This window comes from Arachis hypogaea, chromosome 2, assembly GCF_003086295.3.
Source record: "Arachis hypogaea cultivar Tifrunner chromosome 2, arahy.Tifrunner.gnm2.J5K5, whole genome shotgun sequence".
Lineage (NCBI taxonomy): Eukaryota > Viridiplantae > Streptophyta > Magnoliopsida > Fabales > Fabaceae > Arachis > Arachis hypogaea.
The window spans coordinates 9,538,090-9,560,382 of record NC_092037.1 but is presented as its reverse complement, the minus strand read 5'-3'; positions in this window follow the sequence as shown (position 1 = coordinate 9,560,382).

Sequence of the window (22,293 nt, the reverse complement as noted above, 5' to 3'; positions counted from 1 at the left end):
TGCTACATATAACGTAAACCTTTTATGACCTTTACTCAACGTAAACCTGCTGCTACAACCTAAATCTTCTTTTCTGCTTGCGTTTTCTTTCTTTCTTTCTTTCTTTCTTTCTTTCTTCTTCTTCTTCTTCTTCTTCTTCTTCTTCTTCTTCTTCTTCTTCTCTACTCGCGTTATAGGCTGCGTCGTCCTCCTCTGCTCACGTTTTCTTTCTTGTTCTTCTTCTTCTTCTCTACTCGCGTTCTTCGTTATGGATCTGGATTGACTTCGTTCTTCTTCTTCTTCTTCTTCTTCTTCTTCTTCTTCTTCTTCTTCTTCTTCTTCTTCTTCTTCTTCTTCTTCTTCTTCTTCTTCTTCTTCTTCTTCTTCGATCTGGACTTCTGAATTGAAACAATGAATGAATCAACTTCAAATCAGTTGAATGAGAGTGATTTGGATTATTCTTCTAAAATGAATCAAGCTGATGAAGTTTAGATTATTCAATTTTGAATCGAATTTAATGGAATGCAATTGCTAATTTTAGTTGAATTGAATTGAATGGATGGAGGTATTTTGAATCTGAATTGAATTGATAATATCTAAATTGTAGACAGAGGTGTTTCGAATTTGATTTTATATAATGGATTATGTTTTGTTCACTCACTACTATACAAGTGTTTCACCATGAGTACGTGTTTCAGTTCATTATGCAGAAAGCTGTTTGAATTTGATTTTATATAATGGATTATGTTTTGTTTACTCAGTACTATAGAATTGTTTCACCATAATGACGTTTTCAGTTCATTATGCACAAAGCTATTTGAATTTGAATTTATATAATGGATGATGTGTTATTCATCTAGTTTTATATTGTTGTTTCACCATAACAACATGTTCGGTTCATTTTGCAAACCAGGTGTGTTGTGGATGAACAATTTGTGCCAAAGGTCGGGATGATTTTCAAGACATTAGAAGAAGCCGAAAAGTTCTACAAAAATTATTCCAAACTTGCCAGTTTTTCTACCAAAATAAGGAACACGACTCGGGACGGAAACAAGATTAAGAATCAACTAATTGTATGCAGCAGAGAGGGGAGGTGGAAATCCAAGATATCTCTTACTCTGAAGACAAATTCCTTAGCCGACATAAATTGTCCAGCTAGGATATACGTACACATATTGAAGGTCGTGGGTCTTTGGACAATTTCCAAAGTTGTTTTGAATCACTCACACCCCTGCTGTCCAGACCGAGCAGAGATGCTCAAATAACACAGGGAGCAAAGCATGTTTGTGCGTCGCACCATTGAAACCAACGAGAAAGCCAGAATTAGACCTGTAACACCCTAACTACCAAAGCTCACGCTTCCGGCTGCGCAACTCTGATAGCTCAGACATTACGACGACAGTTATACTATTTAATACTAAAATATGAGCCTGTTTAAAACTTTAAACCGCAATATCGCTCCCAAAAAAATACTTTTGCTATACAACGAACATCCATACATACCATACAACTTACAGAAACTCATAAGGAGTACATCCATATATATACATACATATATATAAATAATATTACAAGCATTATCCAATACAATTCCTATCCCTCTTACAGAATATATCGAGATAAAGGCGAGGGTACAGTAAATAATAATCTAAAGCAATACAGAGCATTTCAACAACAACTAAATAAACCCTTCGTAACTTCTGCGCCCATATCCTGAAAGGGGAAAAATGTAAGGGGTGAGAACATCATCCTCAAAAGGGTTCTCAGTAGAGGGTTTTTGGGAATTACTGTAATAGGATACGTGAAGATAAACCATACCAGTGATTAATAACCGTCTTATGCCTCTTTTCAAAAACAACAGTTTACAATAAAAGTAAAGTCGGAAATCTTTTTTGAAAGAGGAACCATTCAATTCTTAAAAACTCAAAAGCCTTTCAAAGCGGTTTATCTATGCTGAAACAAAATAGCCTTTCATATCTTATTCCAAACCAAAAATACAAACCAAAATCAACCATCGGTTCATCTCATTCCAACCACGGCCTTAGACCCAAACAATCCAACCATCAACCAATCACTACAGTCTAACAAAAACCCAGTAGCAAACACAAATAAGAAGATGCAAGCACAAACAAACAATTATTGCAAGTAGAACTATTAGCAGTTAATCATATAGACAAACCAAGTACAATATGCATACCCAAACAATGTCACATAAATGCATATGATGCATGCTTGTCCCTAGTGGCTGATGATATCATCTGTCGGTTATATAGCCAACCCGACACATCCTGGTAGCTAACCATGGACAGAAACACTCCTCACGGAGCAAGTAGGTTTGAGCTACAACCCCATTGCTACTACCCGCTCAATCCAGAGCCAGTGGAATAACCACTACTGCGGCTACTACCCAGGTGGGTGTTTAAAAGCTCAACCTGGAGTGAGTGGAATTACCACTACTACCGCTACTACCCAGGCGTCACAGTCTCTTACCTGGAGCAAGTGGGACGAACCACGACCCTTGCTACTACCCAGGTATCTCAAGCATATATTCATTCAGTCCCAGCCATGGATCAACATCCATCTCAGCCATTCAGCTTAAATTCATAATTCATAGTCAGCCATACGGCCCATAACTCATTTGGCAATCAGCCATAAATCAATATCATACACAGCCATTCCGGCTCACGGTTCAATCCAGAACCAGCCAATATTCATAATCATACACAGCCATTCCGGCCCATAACAAAACAGCACTTCCATCATTCAACATCATCAAATTCATAAAACTGGCATTTAAGCCATAAATCACTTTTCTCAAGCCATTTCACTTTGAAATCAAGTTTCAACTCTTTTCAGCCTTGGCTTTAGAAATCTCGTTTCTCAAATCATCTCAGGCTCATAAGCCACTTTTACTCAAAGTAAGTTCCCCTTTTAAAAATAATGCCACTCTCGGCATCCTCTTTCCACAACTTCCATAACCATGGCAAGTTAAAGATTCATTTTGAAACATTCAAAATCATCCGTCCAACAAGGGGATTTAATAACAAAAGTTTCTCGGCAGAGTCTCAAGTCTTTAGGGGAGAATAACATAACTCATTCCGCCAAATTCATTTAAAATCATTAAAACATTGGCTTTCCGAATTGAGTAATAAAATAGGATCTAAGCCAAACCGAGTCATGTAATCAATTACTCTTTTCAAAGCCATTTCCTTTACTTAAACAAAACCGGCTTCAATTCCATAATTAAATCTAAAGCATTTCAAACTGCTAAGAGAATCATTTTTGTTGTGTTAAACTAGAGTTCAAAGGGTACTCTGAATCTTATTCAAAACGTCAAAATAATGAGGTTCATCAATCGAAATCCAATTCCTTTTAAAATCACGAAAACTCTTCCAATGGACACTCTTTATGTTTAATAGAGAAAAACATAAACCCGTTTTACCTTTTAAAACAGCCCCAAGGCAAAATTCTCTTCCGAATAACTTGTACCCAAAAACATACTATTCTTCTTGGAAAACAAGGAGAAATCATGATTCTCTTTTTTCAATAATTCTTTCAAAGCATAGCTTCATCGCTTTCATAATCGTTCTAAGCAAAGAATTCACAATCCTCCGAGTAAATAGGAAAGTCATTAAACTCAAAATTTCCCGAATAACATTTCAAATAAAGCCTCGGATTTTATAGAAATTTCGGCAGTATCTCCCCTAAAACTTGGACTTTGCCACCCGGTTCGGGTCCCAACTAAACTGTTCCTCAATCCCTTTCAACAGTCCAGAATCCAAAAATCAATTCATTGGCATATCTCAAGGAAACCGTTTCAAAATCAAATCAATATCAACCGATTTAACTCATTTCCAAAGCTTGAAAGAGACGGATCAATAACAAATCACTTGTCCAAAACCAAGTCAATTAAAATAAACCAGGCTGAATTCAAAAGTGCATTCGACTTTTCACATCATCAAAATAATTAACTCAATTCAAATCAATCCTCAACGGATTAAACTCAGATTTCAAATCTTTAAAGAATCAACTTCAAAATATTACATTTCACAAAGCCGCACAACAATTCAGCCAAACCAACATCCATAATCATTCGAGTCAATCAAATAATACATAAGGCAGATACAATCACCAAATACACAATATCTCACATCAGTATCCATATGTAATAATTCCAATACATAAAACATAGTTTTTGGAAAGCGCCCCTACCTCAAAACCCAAATTCCATAACCCAAACGTCTCACAGAGTCCTTTCCGCCTCAACTCGAAATCAAAGGCAGCTTCAAAGCACAACCCCACACATATTTTCATCAGCATAATCAGCTCTAATTTACAACAAGCAACTCCAGTTACTAAACTCTAGGAACATTAATAACATATAAGCTTTAATACACGTACGAGACACTAACGTAGGGCTTTCGAAACATAATCTCTTACCAGAATTTCAACACGAAGTAGCTGCGATTTCGAACCGGCGGTAGCAACAGCTCCGGCGACGGCTAGAAACTCCGGTGGATCAACTAGAAAAACCGCACAACATCAAAACCATCTCGAAAACCAAAAAGGCAGAAACCTTAAATGAAACCCTTACCAGAAACTTTTCCGGCGACGGCAGAAGTAGCCAGAAGCTCCGGCGGTGGTTCCGGTGGCCTCAGAACTTCGGCAGCAGCGCTGTCAGACTCTGATGGTGTTTCAGGACAGCGGCGGACTACACCCAGGGCGACGGCGACTGTTCAGATAGCAGTGACGGCGCACGGCGGTGCGCAGCGAGTCCCTCTCCGCGCGACGCCGTCTCCACGTCTCACTCCCTCTCTCTCAGTCTCGCGCTCCCCTCTGGTCGCGATCCACGATGGTGATGGCGGTGCCGTTAGAAGACATGGAAGCAGTGGCGGCGACGAGGCTAGCCACAAGCTTCTCTTCGTGCGTCTCCCTCTTTCCTCGACTTGGACCTGACAGCGGACTCCATGGCGACGTGACGCGGCGAGCTTGCAGCGGCCATGACGGACTGTGGCAGCAGCTTCACGGGTCGACGGCGACGCTATTAGGCCACGGCGGCAAGGCACAGCGGCGGCGGTGAGGCGTCTCTTCTGAGCACAGCTCCGCCCCCTCTCCCTTGGATCCATTTTCCTTCGTTCCTTTCTCCCATTACTGCTGTGACTGATTTGAGGAAGGGGAAGGGTTTGTGTCTCGGCTGTAGGGTCTGAGAAGAGAGCAAATTGGAGTGAGGTTTTCGGCGACTGAAGGTTAGGAAAAAAGGGGTAAAAGTGTTGTATGGAAAATTAGGGTTAGGGGTATTTTTGTAATTTCACTTAAAAAGGGATAATGTAGTAATTAGAAATAAATTCTAATCCAATAATAATAATGTATAAAATACTATTTGTTCATAAACTTTACAGTTATTTTCAATAAAATGCCCAAATTAAATAATAAGAAATAATATACTTAATTTCTTCATTTTCCAAAATAGCAGTATTAATATTTAAAATATTACTTATCTAATCCAAATCATATAAAATCCTTATTATTTCATAACTGGTAACTTTATAATTTAGATATAGAAAATAATCCATTAATTATAAAATTGGATAATAATCATAACTCATCTCAAGTCCAATAAATCAAAACTTGCCTTAATTATCTTTAATGAAATAATTTTTGAAATTAAGGCTATAAATAACTATATGATTTGAGACTTGCTCACAAAAGAACTTCTCAAAAGTTTTGGGTCTTACAAGACTTAGCAAAACTTACCACTCATTCGTAGCAGTAGCCGGCAGTCACCGTGAATTAAGTTTTATAGAAAAAGATGTGAAGAATTACATCACACGGGAAGTATGGAATGTGTCCGAACAAGACAACGCCAAAGAATTCGGGAAGTACCTATTAAGAATGAAAGAGAAGAACCAAAATTTTTTTTCGAGCTCAACCTCGAAGGTGATCACTCCATCAAACATGCATTCTGGGCCGACGCAAGTAGCAGGGCGGCATGCGAGTATTTTGGAGATGTCGTTTCATTTGACACTACGTACAACACAAACAGGTATTCAGTTCACCCAAATTAAGTCTGTACGTTCATAGTATGTACACATTTCGGTTTAGAAATTTGTGAGAGTGTGCATTTATGCAGGTACAATCTGGTTTTCGGTTCTTTTATGGGCGTGAATCACCACGGTCATTCGACACATCTCGGATGCGCGCTGATGAAAAATGAGAACATCCAATCATTCAAATGGCTATTTAAGTGTTGGCTCCGTTGCATGGGAGCCAAGGCACCAAAAGGCATTCTCACTGACCAATGCACATCGATGCAAAGGGCCATTGAGATGTGCATGCCAAAAATAATTCACCGCTGGTGCATCTAGCACATCATAAAGAGGATCCCAAACAAACTAAACGGCTACAAGCGGCACAAAGAAATCGAACAAGAGATAAGTCACGTCGTTTGGAAGTCATTCACAAAAGATGCATTCGACAGAAACTGAAACGATTTCATCACAAAGTTCAGTCTTGGAGGCAACAAGTGGCTCTCAGGTAACCGAGGTTTTAATTCGAATTATTTTTATGCCTTTACTTTTTGGGTCAAAACATGCACAGATTGTAGTTTAGTGCATCTATTTACTTCGGTTCATTCTGTAGAGCTGTACGAGGATCGGCATATATGGATTCCAGTTTACCTGGATCACCATTTCTGGGCCGGGATGAGAAGCACACAAAGGAGTGAGAGCATGCACATATTTTTCAACAAGTTCATCACACGCAACAGCTCCCTGAGGCAATTCGTGAAGCAATACGATAATTGCCTAGCAAGCAGAGAGCAAAGAGAGAGAGAATTTGACGATGCAGATTTTCACACCGTGATACCGTGCACAACAAAATCAGCAATAGAGGCGCAGCTTCAACATGTGTATACCCACGAGAAGTTCAAAAAAGTTCAAGCACAATTCAGGGAAAAAGGTGAACTGCATCACAATATCAATACATTCCACCCTAGGTTTTACAACATACGAAGTCGTAGAGAAAGTCTCCACTCAATATTCAACAAGTTTTTGGTCACCTACGATGTAGTATCATGAGAGGTAAAGTGCCAATGCTTGCTATTTGAGTCAAGGGGCATATTGTGCCGCCATTCTCTGAGCGTTCTAAGCTTCGAGCAAGTGGATAACGTAGCACCGAAATACATACTGGAGCGCAGGAGCAAGAACATAAAGAGGAGGTACACACATATTGAGCACAGCCAAGACGAGCCTCTGCTGGAGCCGAAAAGCAAGAGATTCGACAATTTAGTATTTTGGTTGCACAATATATGCGAATTTGCATCAGAGTCCGAGGAGCTGACCGAAATTTTGCACTGGGCATTTGACAATGTCATGGTTGAGATGTAAGAATATTAAGAGAGAAGCAAAGGAAAATTCTTGTTATCCCACGAAGAAGCGACGTTAAGCGATGTGAACGACCTTCAAAACCCGCCACGTTCAGAACAAGAGGCCGGCCCAAGAACAGGCTTGGATCAAACCTGGAAAAAAAGATCTCTAATGCCAAGAAGAAGAAAAAACCAGCTCTAAGCGAGGTAAAATTGCTTTGCTTTTGACTAGGCAAACATTCATTTGGGCATTTGGTAATATACGATTTATTTTTTTTTTTGCAGTTGAATCTTTTAGACAGCGGACCAACGATTCAGCCAAGTTCAAGCTTTTACAATGCACCAGATATGAATTATCTAGGAGAGGATTATACGAGTTCTTATTAACATAAATTTCCTTTCACCTATGAACAAATTTCGGTTCATTGATATTATAAGAGGGTTAATTTCTAACTTTTTGTTAGTCTTTATTAAATAGTCACTTTTTTTTTGTTTTTGATATTAGCTTTTTGTGAAATTCTTTATTCAATAGTCACTTTTTTTGTTTAGTGAATAGTCAATTTATTGTGCTATGTCAGAGAGTTAAGGTGTTTCTAAAACTGAATACTGATAGAAACATTTTTTATAATTAGCTTTCTGCTATATTGATATATGCAACTTTTCGGTTCATGCAGTGTATTAATTTCGGTTTATTGTGTTTTTTGGGCGATCGTAATGTCTTGATAAATACCCTGATTCCATTCACTGTGAGCCTAGAACAAAATAGCAGCCAGACAGTTCCAATAGATATATAAATGAACATCTCAGACCGACAGGACAAGGAGTAATCCATCTTAAATCAGATATAAATATTAACATTAGATATATACATTGATATTAACATTTACATTAATATTCACATAAATACATTGAAAGAAGCATTGTTTGCTTTTTTAAACAAGTTAAACAAAATATTGTTAATTATAACCAGTCAATCCTAGTATATCCTATTTACTATCTAAATCTACAGATGAGAATTTCCAATAAGGGCTGGAGAAGGCAGCAGATGGCTTCGGGAGTCGTATTGCTTCAGACGCCCGAATCACTTGGTCTCTGATTTTGTTCATTTCGTGCAACAAAATATTTGGACCATATTCGTACTTGAAGCCATCAATCTCTTTCTACATTTCAATCAAAAGGAATTAGTTACATAAGAAATGAACCCAACCAAAATAAGAAATGAAAGAATTGCTTTAATTTTGAAACTACTTACTTGTGTCCAAGCTTTATATTGATATCTCTTCCCGCTTTTGATCTTTCGAGGATCAATTGTTTTAAGCCACTTCATGATGTATATGCCACAATCATAGCTAAGCAAGAATTGAGTATAATATGATTAATAGTATTCAAAATAAAACACATTAAAAATAGCACTATAAAAGAGAAAGATTTTTACTCTGTACGTTGACCATTCAGCATGATATACTCTGCTTCTTCTTCCTCTCCATCCTCCATTAAGGGTTCTGCCCTAACATAAACCCTCATCTAGGAAATTATTAATCCCTAAAAGGGACATAAAAAGTGAATAAAAAGAAGCAACAACAATGAACCGAACTCCTTTCATGTACTGAATAAAACGTGATAAAAATTCAATCAGCAAGAGAAATAATTTTTTGAATGCAAAAGAATTCAACAGTACACATAACAATAGGTGAATCAAAATCACAACTCCACTTAACTGACCACAAATCATGGGTTCCCAACATAAACATCTGCAAAATGAACATCGGTTAAATCACAAACGATCAGACAAGGAAATCTAATTGGCCAACACCACCGAATCGAACGCAATTCATACGATGAATAAAATGTGATAAACATTCAATCATCAAGAGAAAACTTTTCTTCATGCAAAAGAACTCAACAGAACACATAACAATCAGGTGAATCAATGAACATGTAAGACCCGGATAATTAACGGCTAATTAATCCATAAATGAGAATTTATTCTAGAAATCTAAATATGTCATTTTTATGGCTTAATATGATAGAGGAGATCGAGACGAGAATTTCGGTACCAATTTTGTGAAATTCGGACCAAGATTGGACCGAACGGGCCAAACCAGGCCAACCGGACCCAAAGTGGGCCCTTGGCCCAACATAACTAAACCAAAACCCTAGTTTTCAGCACTCTCTCTCCTCACAACACTCTCTTTCACGCTGAAATGGAGGCCATGGAGGGAAGAACACTCTCTCAAGTTCTTCCTTTCATTTGATCTTCAAACCACCATAACTTTTTATCTAGAGCTCCGATTGCTGCACCGTTTATGGCCACACGTTCACCGCAGAGAGCTCTACAAAACCCATACAACCAATCTTGAGGTAAGCTACATTTTTCTCTTCGAATTTCCAGCCTTATTTTCGGGTTTTATGAGCAAAAATGTTGAGATTTTGGGCTCTTTGATGTTATAGGACCAAACTCTCTTGAAGAAGAAGATTAGTCTTGTCTCTTTAGACCTTAGGTGTGGTAAGATTCTCAACCCTAGTGTAATTTATTGTTCTATGATGTTTGGATATTGAGATGTTGTATATGGGTATGATGATTGTGGCTTAGGTTGTGTATATGTGAATATTGGGGCGTGATTGAGACCTTGGAAAGTTTGAAAAGGGATTTTTGGTGGTAAAAATCTGTTCTTGGAGGTGTTGAGACCTAGAGGGCTTGTGGACAAGTGGTTTGGAAGTGCTCGAGTTGAGCTTGGAAAATTGGCTAAGATATGGTCTCAGTTTCTCGTATCTAATATGTAATGCGGTAGGAAATACTTAGGCTGGAGGCCCTAAGATAGGCATTGAATTATTGATATTGTTGAATGGTTGAGATATATGATGTGGTCATATATGTGATGATGATTATTGATGCCTTGGTGGTATGATGTATGAGAAATATGCAAGTTGTGATATATGCTTGATAATTGATTAAGGTTGAATTGTGGGTGAAACCATGTTGATGGTGAGTATGATATTGATTATGTACAATGATGGTTGATTGGAAATGGTATTATTGGAAATTGGGATGAGATAGTATGTATGGCATGTTTATGTGTTTGTCTCTTAGCCATTTGATTGAGAAGTGTTAAAATGGTGGGATGATGTTTTGTGAATTGTGGTGAAGTATTGATGTGTGAGTTGAGGAGGCTTGATGTTGATTTTGGTACATTTTGATTGATTTCAAAAAGGGTTGAAATTGGCATATTTTGGTTGATTTTGAAAAGAGTTGAAAATGGTTTGTTTTGAAAATGGCACCTTGTGGTTTTGTATGAAAACATAATTTTTGGGCATACTTTGATGGGACATAACTTGGACTACGGATCCCCGTTTTGTGCCGAACTTGTTTAGAAATGAAATGGATCCGGGATGTCCATGCCGTTCAAAGAACGGGCAAAAAACGATTTAAAATGAGAAAGTTATGTCCATCGAAAGATTGGGGGTTGAATTTGTGAATTCTGTAGCTTTTAACTTAGAAAATTTTTAGCAGAATGACCTCCACGCGTAGGCGCACTTGGCACGTGCGCGTCGTTCTTCAAGAAGGCACTATCCACGCGTGCGCGTGGTGTGCGGGCGCGTCGATGCGCTGTACCAAATGCCTAGCCTTTTTCCCGAGAGTTGTGCCCGAGTTGTGCCAGTTTTGTGCCTAGGACACAAATGTACCCGCGCGTACGCGTGGTTGACGCGTACACGTCGTTTGGATGTTTTTCAATCCGCGCGTCTGCGTGTATGACACTTGCGCGTCGATGAGTTTTGTGGCCATCCACGCGTGCACGTGGAGTACACGTACGCGTGGCCTTGTTTTCATCGCAAAGTTGATTTTTGAGTTTTTAAAGCCAAATTTCACACTTCTAAGCCTCCGATCTCACCACTCGTGTCTTAAATCATTATGATATGCCTAGCAATGAGAAAAGGAGCTAGTGAATGTGGTAACTTGCGAGTGAAGCAAGGGAAAAATGAATGATCAATGAGGATCAAAGATGATTATATAAGTTGCGGAGGATGGCTGATAAACCACTATTTCATGGTTTATATTGTATTTAATTGAGTGGTTTTATCAAGCTTTTCACCCACTTATTCATAAGATTTGCATGATTTTACAATTCCTTCTTAGTTTAGTTCTATGATTGAAAACATGCTTCTTTGGTCTTAATTTAGCTAATCTTAATCCTCTCTTATTACCATTCGATGCCTTGATTTGTGTGTTAAGTGTTTCAGGCTTCATAGGGCAGGAATGGCTTAGAGAATAAAGAGGAAGCATGCAAAAATAGAAGGAACACAAGGAATTGAGGAGATGACCAGCGAGAAGTCACGCGGTCGCATGGCTCACGCGACCGTGCGAAATGGAAGAAATCAGAGTGACGCATTCGCGTGCCTGACGCGACCGCGCGGATTGGAAGCTGCACGAACGACGCGAAAGCGTGGACGATGCGCACACGTGGTATGAGAAATGCTAAGTGACGCGAACGCGTGGACGACGCGGACGCGTGACGTGCACGATCTGCAGAATTACAAAAGTTGCTGGCAGAGATTCTGGGCCGCATTTCAACCCAGTTTTCGACCCAGAAACACAGATTAAAGTCAGGGAACTTGCAGAGACTCAACAAGCTTTCATTACTCACAATTTTAGGTTTTAGATGTAGTTTTTAGTGAGAGAGGTTCTCTCCTCTCTCTTAGGATTCAGGATTAGGATTAGGATTAGGATTTCAACTTCTTCATCACAAGTTCAATGTTCCTTCAATTTATTTTCTACTTTTATTTATTACTTTAGTTGATTATTTGATGTTGCCAATTTGGCTTATGGATTTCTATGTTCAATCTGACTTTCTATTTAATATAATTTGAGGTATTTCAGACTTATGATTGTTTTCTCTGATTTATGTTATTGATGCTTGGGCTCTATCCAAATTATTTTCATTCAAGTAGATTTTATTCCCTTTTGGTTTTGGTTAAGAAATCAGTAACTCTTGAGTTATCAAACTCATTGTTGACTAAAAATTAGAATTTTTCAAGGATTAATTCGAGATCCAATAATTCTAACTTTTCCCAAGGAAAGACTGGAATTTGAGGATTTGAATTAGTTCATCCACTTAACTTACCTTCATAGTTATAGGTTAACATAGTGGGAGAAAAATCCAATTCTCATCACAATTGATAAGGATAACTGGGATAGGACTTCCAATTTCTCATACTTTACCAAGAGTTTATTTTACAGTTATTTATTTATTTTACTTGTCATTTATCATACTCATTCATCATTCTCAAAACCCCCAATTTACAAAACTCATAACCAATAATAAGAACATACCTCCCTGCAATTCCTTGAGAAGACGACCCGAGGTTTGAATACTTCGGTTATCATTTTATTTAGGGATTTGTTACTTGTGACAACCAAAACATTTGTGAGAAGGGTTGATTGCTTGGTTTAGTAACTATACTTACAACGAGAGTTTACTATAACCTCTAAACCATCAATCTTCAGTTCTTCAATGGCAGTGGAAGTACTTGTTATGCCATGTGCCGAAAGGCCGTGATTGTTAATGAATTGGCTGGTTATGGATTTAACCGAGAGCCGGATGGCTAGATTATTGCCGTGTTACAGTGGAGCCATGATTAAGGCTAAGTATAAATACATATATGCTGTTGAATGAATTGTGAATGTTGTACTTCTACTATCGGAGATGAGAGTTTCCCTCGGAAAAAGCAGTGGCTAGCCACCACGTGCTCCAGGTTGAGACTCGAAGCTCTTTTGACCCTATGTCGTCAGGGTGGCCGGGCACTGTGAAAGCCCCGGATGAGCTCACCCCCATAAATATTCACCAGTAAGGGTGATGGATATGGATCATGATTATGATCAAGTTTATATTGAGTATAACTCGAGTTGGGCAGACACGACAGAGGGACAGTCCAATGGTTAACTACCAGGACTTGTCGGGTTGGCTCTATAACCGACAGATGATATCATCAGACATTAGGGACATGCATTCATCATATGCATACTATGTGAATTATTTGAGATTGCCTATTTGACTGCATATTACTTGCTATTTGTCTAAATGCCTTATTTGTTCCTATTTGTATATCTCTTGTCTGATATAACTGTGTTTGCTATATTATACTCCTGCTGGTGGTTGGGAGGTCTGAAGGAATTGGAAAGGGAAGTATTAGTTAGACTGAAGAATCTTTAGTCAAATGCCCTTTATGGTTTAGCTTGTTTATAAGCTTTGATTTTATCTGAAGGGAGTTCTAGTATTGCTTTCGGCTTTCCTCTATTATTATATATTATATATGTGGAAGCTGTTACCATGCTGGGAACCTCTGGTTCTCACCCATGCGGATTTTGTGGTTTTCAGATGCAGAACGTGAGGTTTCTCGCTGAGGCATGCTGGAGATTTCTGGATTAGCGAAGATCCTTTATTTTCGGGACTCTGTTTTGATTTTATGATTTCTCTTAGATGTTTTATCTCCATTGAATAATACAAAATGTGATGACTCTTCTTATAGGAGATTTTGGAGAATAGGTTCTCTGTCTTTGTGTTCCTTTGGGTTTCCTTGGGGTTTCTTTATTTTATTTACTTGTATATATATGTTGCTATGCTCGGACTGGTTATCTTCGCAACCGGATTTTGAGTTTTGATATTCCTATTTTTGGCACTCTTTTGTATATATATAATATCGCGTTGGTTTATTCTTGTTCACTACGTTATCGATCGGAGTGTTGCGCTTTTCGAGTTACGTTTTTTGTTTTACCCCTTTTTCTTAGAAAGGCTCCTAGTTATAATTATTTTTCACAATACTATTCGTACTAAATTTTTATTTTAGAGGTCGTAATACCTTGCCATCTCTGAATTATGACTTAAGCATAAGACTCTGTATGGTAGGGCAGTGGCGGAACTTGAAATAAAATTTTTGGGGGGGCCAAATAGAAAATAATTATCAAAATGCTTTTGATATGGATTCCATTTAAGATAAGCTCGTCTAATCTCATCTCTCTAGTTTGGATGATATTGTCAAATTTAAAGCCATTTTTCAGGATCTCGTTCCAAAAAATTAAAGTCAAACTCATCAGATATAACTTTTTGAATTTTTGAAGGTTGTATCTCACTTTTTTTTTGTGATTCATTAAAGTAGAAGAACTATCTACAGATGTTGATATTGTAAAAGTTATATGTTCTCCTTCTTAAATATTAGCCTTCCTCTTAAAAATGCATCAATTCTTTGATTTTTCATTATTATTTTATATAAAAATTTGAATATATATTTTGTAGAATATTTAAAGAAGAAGTTAGAAGAACAAATATTAAAATTTATAATATTTATTAAATTTTTTTTATCAATTTATACAAATATAATATATTAATATTTATTAAATATTTTATTATTTTTTATCATATAAATAATTAAATTAAATAAATAATAAAATATAAAATAATATTAAATTAAATAAATAAAAAATATCTAATTTTTTATATTTGAGCTTAAAGGTAGAGAGAGTGTTGTTTATTGAACTTATTGGGTACTTTAAGTCATAGTAAAGTATTTAAATCAATTGAACTATTTTTTATCTTTTGAAAAAGTACTACTAATTTTTTTATAAAAAGTTTGGGGGGGCCTTGTCTGAACTAAGCTCCACCACTGTGGTAGGGTGTTACAGAACATCTCCACTGAACCAAACAGAAATCATGCGCTGAATAAAACGTGATTAATATTCATTCATCAAGAAAAATATTTTCTGCATGCAAAAAGACTCAACTGACCACTTGACAGTCAAATGAATTAACATGAACAACTCCACTGAACATAACTCAATTCATGTTTTGAATAAAACGCGATAAACATCAATCAGCAGGGAATAAGAAATTTAGCCTACCACAATATCTAGCGGCACAATGTATATTCGTTCCTGAAACCGGCGACATTTTATTTGGTTAAGAATCATGCTATTGATAGTAACCACCTACAAGAAGAAAATTTATGAGATATAATGTATAAGTGTCTTTAGAAAAATCATTAACGTTAACGCAACTGGCAAAGAATTTACCGTGCTTTCCACTTGTTGTTTGGCTATTAGAGACATGAAATGTTGTCTAAACCCATCGTAATTTGCCTCATGCTTCAAGACGAATATGACATCATATTCGTTGCTACTATCTTTGGTCTGTTTCACATGTGTCATTCAATGATAACACTTTTCTATCAACTCCTCCGTGATTTCTTTCTTTTTCTCCGGATTTTTGTAAAGTTCAGCAACTATGAAGCTCGGCTCGGCACTTGTTGCTTCAGCAAATTTCAATGCCGTCGTCACCCCAGCATCTACCACCGCGTCTGCCAGGACTTCAAGCTCTGACACCGTCGGCTCAGAGGTTTAAGTTGTTTGAGTCACTGTCACTTGAGACGAGGGAGTTGGTTGAGATGCTGGGGGACTTATCTCAAGGCTGAAGGAAGGCACATCATCTTCCCATTGCCTAGGACGAGCAGTACTACAGACGAAACAAATTAGTGAACCGAAACAAAACAAACAAGTGAACCGAAATTATGCATATTTGAATAAGCAGAAAACTTACAAATCAGGCTGTGCTTCTTCTTCCAATTGCCATGCCTTCAGAGCTTGTTGGCATGGTTGTTGTTATTGTTCGGGAGGGCTACTGCATTAAACAAAAAAAAGTTCATTAACGACCTAGAATTATTATCCTATACCATTAAAACTAATAAAAAAAATTCTAATTACAACGTAAATGAATAATGAAAAAGCAGTATATAACACATAAGATTATGAAAAATGGTATTAATTAAAACTTACACATTAAACAGAGGTTCTGGCTCCGTCTTCCTCAGGGAAGATTCCTCCGTGGCCTGCTTTTTGGGTTCCCCAGGACAGCTGGAAGAAACATAAGAGAGTCCGAAAATTAAAACACATTGAATTCATTTTTGGACGAAACTGAACCACAACTAAACCATGTAGTGAACCGAAATTATCAAGATTTGTACAAGCAGTAAAACTTACACATTAATAGAAGATTCTTGTTCTGATTGCCGTGCCGATGCTTCTTCGCAGGAGTAATGTTGCATTTTCGGACAACTAAACCATGTAGTGAACCAAAATTATCAAGATTTGTATAAGCAGTAAAACTTACACATTAACAGATGATTCTTGTTCCGATTGCCGTGCCGGTGCTTCTTCGCCGGACTGTTGTTGCATTTTTGGAGTGCTGCTGCATTACACAAAAAACTGTTCAATAATGACCCCAAATTATTATCCTATACCATTAATATTAATAAAATAATTTTATGTGCGACTTACTCATTATCAGAAGGGATATAGATATAGTCATCTTTTAGTAACTTTTCCTTAAGAGAACAAGGAAGAGATACCGCAATAGGATCTCTAGGGAATGTAAAGAATGAAGAAGTTAATGTTGAATAATTAGAATAGTTTTTGAGAAACCGAAAGTTGCAGAAAAACTCACATTTTCAAAGGTTGAGAACGAGTTTCTTCTTGAACCTCAATTATTTGTAGGTCGGAAACAGGTGTAGTGCTACTAACATTTAAACACGATTTCTGTGTGATTAATTAAACATAAATATTTATTACCTAAATCTAAAAGAGCAACATAAATATTTTTAACTTACACTGGTGAAGTTCTAAAACTCTTCTTTTGATGGATTTTCTTTCTTCGAAAAATTTTTATCGGGGTTTTCGGGGTATTTTTCCTAATAAAAAAGATACCAAATTAAAATTAGCAACCAAGATTAAAAGCAGAGGTCTAGAAACACATGAAATTCATTTCTGGACCCCACTGAACCGAAAGTAAAGCCCGCACTGAATGAATTTACATGGTATTGTCTGGGGCATTCACAGACAGTGTGGAGCTCGCTTGAGTCTGTAAGATAGGTTTGCTACCCAGATTTATAGTCGGCAGTCTAAGCAAGATAAATAAATATTACTCACTGAATGCAGAGGAATTATAAGAGGTTCTATCAAATGTTAGCAAACAAAGAAAAAGGACTCAATATAAGAAACGAATCTTACGTTGCAGGGAAATTATTTCGTGTCTCTGTAGAGTCAAACCTATCTGAAGCAAACATCTCAGAGAAATCATTTCGTTCTTCTGTGGAGTCAAACCTATCTGGAGCAATGTTTGTTGTTTGAGCTCCATCATTTCTTCTCTTTGATCTCTTTTCTCTTAACATTTCCAACGCCTTTCTCCTTCTTTCTGCAGTGCTGTCCTTTTCTTGTTCAATTCTGAAAATTCATAAAATGAGTATCAATGAACCTAAAATGAAAGCATGAATAACCGAAAATATGATTTGAGAAACTTATTCCTTGTCAGATTCAGTTTTGCTATCTGAATCTATGAAAACAAGCTTTGCTGATTTGGTTTGTTTTTTGGCCACCCTCCCCGGTTGTTTTCTTTTTACAAAAGAACCACAACTGAAGACACTAACAATCAAGTGAATGAAAAGCAAAACTAGACCAGTTTGATAGCATATAATCACATATACTAACATCACCCGATACTTACTAGCTTTCAGATTAACTTGTGCTCTCTGTGGCACATGCTTTCTTTTTTTGCTTTCTTTTGTAACTACCTTTTGTGGTTGTTTTCTTTTCTTTGTTGTTGTTTGTTCGATTTCTTCTTCTCTTCAATACATAAGAACAATTTTAACCAAATACAAGTAAAACGAAACCAATATGAACATCAAACTTACTAGTTTTCGGATTTACTTCTGCTTTCTGAATCGCTTTCTCATGTTGATTCTAAATCCATCTCAACAATCTTTTGTTTTTTAACCAGCCTTTGTTGTCTTATTTTCTTGGCTGGTGGTGTTTTTTCAGAATCGGATTCGGATTTAGATTTAGAAAAAGTGTCTTCTTTCGAAGAAGAATCCAGATCAATATTTTTCTTTTTTTTTCTTTCTTCCCATTTCCTTTCTCTTTCCCCTTCAAAAAAGTTAGTGTCTTCTCCACCTTCTTTTTTTTTTGTTTTTCCTCCTTTTTTTTGCTTTCTTTACAGAAGTCCCTAAAACACAAACTTATTTAGTTAGCAGAGTATTTTAGAAGCATCTAAAACGAGCAAATATGATAACAATCAGGTGAAACAAAAAGAGCCAAAGCAGTGAATCGAATACCAATCATGTGATGAATAATACGTGATAAACATTCATTCATCAAGAAAAAAATTTCTGCATGCACCAGGACTCAATTGAACAAACTAAGAATAAGGTGATTCAAAATATCAGACCCCACTTAATCGAATAACATTCATGTAGTGAATAAAATGTGATAGACATTTAATCATAAAAAAATATTTTTGCATGCACAAGGATTCAAATGAACACAATAACAACCAAAATAAAGATCACATTTTAAAATAAGTCGATCTACTAAATGAAGCAAGTCAATCCAATAACCTTAAAATGCAACTAGAAAAAATTTTAGGGAGAAATTTTTGTTTAATTTACCATTGTGTCTGTTGCTTCCTATGAAATCCGCTTAAGCATCATCTTCTTTGTCCAGTGGGCCACCCATGGTGGCAGGGGAGCATCAGGTCCATCCAAGCGAGGGAATTTGGTTTCATGGAAATAAATAAGCATGAAAACAAAAACACAGCTGTCAATGGACTATTTCTTTCCCTTTCTTTTGTTCTCGATTCCCTTTCTCAAGAAGCTGAGCACATGATTTGCCCAATCCCACCGTCGGATGTTGCCCACACGAAAGATAGGTAGCTTGTGGATCGGGAAGGCCATGCTTACCGTTGTTGGCAGCAAGAAGTACTTCTGACGACAAAAGTCCTCCGAAATTGTTGCCGGTTCTCCTCCCCTTCAACACTCATATCTAGGACAGACTTTGTCAAAGTCGCCAACGTAACATATTTGAGGCTGTCAAATTTTGCCTTGTCCGCCTCATTCAGTTTGCCATACTCAACCTTTCCAGGAAAATGATTCCCTACAATATTTTAAAAGTAATAAATCACCCAAAAAGGCTCAAATTAATTTTCTTTACCCAAATGAACTGAAATCAAAGGAACCAATGAACTGAAAATAAGCAGAAAGTGTATTACTGATATGGTATTTTACAACCCACACTACTAACCGGCAAGTGCACCGGGTCGTACCAAGTAATACCTTACGTGAGTAAGGGTCGATCCCACGAGGATTGATGGATCAAGCAACAATTCTTGAGTGATAAGTTTAGTTAGGCAAGCAGAAATTGGTTTTGAGATGTTCAAAAGGTTTAAGTTCGAATTCAGAATATCAAAAGTATAGACAATTAAATAAATTGGGAATAAAATATGGAGAAAATAGTTAAGGCCTCAGAGTTATCTATTTTTCCGGATTAACTTTTCTTACTAACTATTTTAATTATGTAGGATTTAATTTATGGCAAACTATATGTGACTAGACCCTAATTCCTTAGACCTTTCTAGTCTCCTCTAAAATTTATTAACTGCCAATTCCTTGGTCAATTAATTCCAATTTAGAAGCTACATGATCAAATTCCAGTTTACATGCCACAAAAACTCTAATTATCCAAAAATAAAAGGATTATATGTCACGTATCCCGTTGAATCCAGATAATTAAAATTTAGGAGAATATGTTTTCAAGCTGTTGTTCTAGTAAAGAGCTTTTCCAAGTTTTACAGGAACTCAAATAGAAAGAGGGTCATACTTCCGTTCCACCCAAATTCATAAAATAAAGTGCGAAAACAATTCTTAAATATAAATCCAAAACATAAAATAAAATAGAAAAAGCAATAAAATCAATCCATACAAATAGACAGAGCTCCTAACCTTAACAATGAAGGATTAGTTGCTCATGGTTCAGAGAAGAAAACTAGGATTGTAAATTTGTATAGAATTCCTTAATAGAATCCCCCTAATGGAAACTGTTCCCAATAGAAGAGAAGTCTCCCCTTTTTATAACTAATCCTAATTAATTTAAAATCTAATATTTAAAATTAAGATAATATCTTTTCCTATTTTAAAAATAAATTTGAATTTAAATCAGAATCAACTAACTACTCCGCGTCTTGTAACGTGGGGACCACTTGACTTCACTGGATCCGCGCCTAACTTGGGTGCTAAAATGGGGCCCAGAAATCACTCCCAGCGTTTTCTGCACGTGGCGCATGTCACGCGTACGCGTCGCTAGTCTTCTTCGCAAGTCACGCGGACGCGTCGCTCACGCGTACGCGTCGCTGAGCAAATCTTCAAATCACGCGTATGCGTCAGTCACGCGCACATGTTGCCGTGGATACCTCCAAATCACGCGCACGCGTCAGGCACGCGTGCGCGTCGCTTCTCGCCGCTATCTCCTTTGATTCTTGTGCTGCAGAAACTCCGTCAAATTCCGACGAATGCTACCTAAAATAAATGAAATTTCCCAAAACTCAAAATAGCATCCATAGTGGCTAAAATATAATTAATTCTTAATTAAACTCAACAATTTAAGTGCAAATTCATTAGGAAAAGATAGACAAGATGCTCATGCATCACAATACCAAACTTAAATTGTTGCTTGTTCTCAAGCAACCAAAACTAATATAAGCTTAGGATGTGAATTTGCATGAGAATGAGAGTTCGATTAAGCTCGTATCTCTTTTTATAGTGGGGTTTATAACTGCAATCCTGAATAGGTTTGGCATCTTATTCTCCTTTGAATCAGAAGACTGTCACTGTCATCTGGAATTAGAATCCGGATAATATTATGAATTCTTTGATCTTTTATAATTCAGTTTAATCCTTGAACACAGCAAAATTTACTTTAATTTATTTTTCTTTGGTGCTTTGCACCTTGAGCCTAGCCGTGACTTTAAATGTTTTGTCTCAAGGATTACTTGACACAGAAACACCACAAGCACTTAACTGGGGGACTCTCTTTGAGTCCTGATTTTTCTTTTAGTTACTCCCAGAGAGTGGTGCTCAAAGCCTTTGGCATACTCTGTTAAACGCACTTGGTCTCGACTCTAAGTGTTACTTGACACAGTCACACCACAAGCATATGACTAGGGAAACAACTCTTTGAGCTTTTAATCATGTCTAACCTCCCTAGTCATTGATGCTCAGAGCCTTGGACCTTGCTTTTATTATTATTATTATTATTATTATTATTATTATTATTATTATTATTATTATTATTATTATTATTATTATTATTATTATTATTATTATTTAATTTATATATTTTTTCTTTTGCTGTTTCTTTTTCTTCAAGGATTAAATTTTTGTTTATTTCAGAGAAGTCATAATAATTCTCTAAATTCATGTTCCTTATACATCAACATCCCTTGATTCAAATTCAAATATGCACTGTTCATATCATGCATTCAAAAATCACAGAAAATACTACCACTTTTAAGTAAATGAGACTATTCTTAAAATTAGACTCAATTTCTCATGCAATACATAACTTCTTTTCTTTTTTTTTAGATTCAAGTTCAGTGAGTGGTACATGAAACATCTTTTCAGCATTAAAGAAATTAAAAAAAAAAAACTAGTCCTAGAATTCTAACTAATAAAAGATCATGCAACAAACAAAGCAAAATAGCAGAAAGCCAGAACATAACATAGAAAAAAGAGGGGAGGAATAAAAATGAAAGGAACTCAACCACCTTAGTTATCCTAGCGGTCGCTTTATTCTTCAGGTTGTGCTCCTCCGTGAAGATGATTCGCCTCCCTTTTGGTGCCATAGGAATAAACAGAAAAGCTTTAAGCGAAGCGTCAACACCAAACTTAAAGGTTTGCTTGTTCTCAAGCAAATAAGAACTGAAAATAGAAAGAGATAAGTATTATGAGGAAAGAAAAATAAAAGGATAAAAGAATAAAAGAGAATTAGGATTGGGAGAGAGAGAGAAAGAAAACTGGGTGGCGAACTAGTGTGGCGCAAGCGACGCGAACGCGTGCAGCACGCGTTCGCGTGGGTCACGAAA